Source organism: Dromaius novaehollandiae, chromosome 13 (genome assembly GCF_036370855.1).
Source record: "Dromaius novaehollandiae isolate bDroNov1 chromosome 13, bDroNov1.hap1, whole genome shotgun sequence".
NCBI lineage: Eukaryota > Metazoa > Chordata > Aves > Casuariiformes > Dromaiidae > Dromaius > Dromaius novaehollandiae.
In genome coordinates this window covers 13546044-13548346 of record NC_088110.1, presented here as the reverse complement: position 1 = coordinate 13548346, position 2303 = coordinate 13546044, and positions in this window count along the sequence as shown.

The window sequence follows — 2303 nt, the reverse complement described above, 5'->3', positions numbered from 1 at the left end:
ACTGTAACAGTGGCAGGAAAAAAGTGACACCTGTTTTGTACTTCTCACTTCGACCAGCTGTAATTATCAGTGCTGCTGTTAGCGCTCTATCGCAGGAGCACCGTTGCTGCCCGGCCAGCACCGGGCCCCGCTGAGCGCAGCACACGTCCCGCCAGACCCCTCAAAACACTCACCGGGCAGCACATGAGTGACATGTGACGGTGGAGAAGAGGGATAAAACCAAATGGATACAATTAGCTTAAGCACAACTTAGTCATCCTCTTCTTGGTGTAATTGTAAAATGGACAAAGGTAGCGCCAGCTAACCTCGAATGCCCTTCTAGCCGTAATTAATTATACTGCATAATAATGGTGTCAGTTTAAACATTGTTTAAAACCCATGCTTTGCTCAAAATTACCATACAGCCACACTTATGTCTTGCACAACAGCCTTGACTTCCATTTTCCATTTTATTGTGTCATCTGCGCAAAGGAAAAGCTCTTGACCAAAGAGGAGTCAGTGGTACGGTGGTAAATAAGAGCGGAGAGATTCATCCCTCTGTGGTACGCAAGGAGCAGGTAGCTCCTGGAAATGCCCAGAGCAGCAGTGGGTGCAAAGGGAGTGCCCTTTGCCTGCATTTACCCTTGACTACACCACTTAGGAGAGTTGCATAATTGATACAATTGAACCACATCAGGCCTTTATTTATAGAACATAATGAAATGGTTTTCAACATCCTGGATCATGCTGCACGGCGATTGCCATACATGCATCCAAGGAGAATAAATAAAAACGTTTCCCTAAGGTATTATGCCTCTCCACCTTCTCTAGTTGCGTCCAGGACTTCATTTTGAGAAAAGGGCTGTAACGACTGTACCGTGCAGTCCCTTGGCACTATTACCCACGCGTCCTGCAGCGGAGACCTGCAGCCACGCTGCGCCACAGTGCTGGAGGTCAACGTTTGCCTCGTAGCACGTAAAGCGCTGCACGGACTCGCTGAGCTCAGCGTGCGTACGCACCACAGCCTGCACAACACGGAGCCTTACGCTGTCTCACAGTTATTCCTTCTCCAAGCTCCGTAACTTGTATTTGACAGAAATCTGCATTGTCTAGAAAGCGTACAGGCTCAGTCTCAAAAAAGAAAGGAAAAAGTACCGGCATTTGGTATTTGCTGTCAGTGTGGAAGCGAGCCGCGACAGTCCCCTGCTAAGGGCAATTGCCACAGCTGGCCGCGGCAGCGCTGAGACCACAGGCGCTCGTGGGCACTGCCGTCCCCAGGCCTCCGCGCGGCAGCCGCGGCAGCGGGCGCAAGCTGCACTGGCTGGTGCTGCCTTCAGATGAACGTCACACAAAGCAAACCAAAACGCTGCTATTGCATTATCTGTTTTGGTACGCTTATTGGGAAAATACAGATAATGTATAAGTGTTTCTCCAGGGACATGGTTTGTCCGTCTCTACATGATGCTCTACTATTCCTATTGCATCACTGGAGTTTGGCCTTTACCTACAAGGCCACCTCGTTTTATGTACACATTTTATAATTAGAATTACTAATTGCAAGCTTGCTTGCTGCCTTCGGTTGATTCTTCCAGAGCATTACTTGCAGAAAGATCACAATTACTCAGTTCTTCTCAATTGCTCAGAGTGCATTTTCACAGCTTGAAAAGAAACCGTGACTGGGTTTCTAACTTACCTTCTTTTTAAATTTTAGGTTGTGCCCACCTGGTGTGCAGAAATGGTATCTTTTCAAAGCTATTTAAATTTTCAGAAAACTCGTTTTCCGAATACAGCACCATCACCACATCAGACATACTGAGGGAATTCTGCACTAGCTGTTATAATAGATTTTAATTGTTTTTTTGACAAGTAAAACTTCAGCCTAGACACGCTGTCATAATCTTGATGCGTTTTGGAAACACGGTGCCGAAAAAAATCCCTATCTGTTAGTTCTGCAAGAAAGAGCTAGTCATTTCCATACGCACGCTGCAAACTTGGACACAATGCTCCCATTTTTTCTTTAGTTAATTCAACTTTGCTGATGATTCAGTGGTGTTTTTACAATGAAAAACTGGAGTAAGGCAGCCGTGAATCGGGCTCCTTGGCTCTGCAGCGCCCTGTCTCCGGCGAGGCTCCACCTCCAGGCACAGCGCTATCGCGTCGCCCAGCCCGCAAGCTGTCCTGGCTTGTCGGCTCGTCGTCGGAGAAGGGTTGCACAGGCTCCAAATTAGAGTGCGTGCTGACTGCCATTTTAGTCAATGGGAATACGCGTGTGAACGAGATGAGCTGGTTTTGGCTTTTCTAATTACAAATCACTCACATCCAAA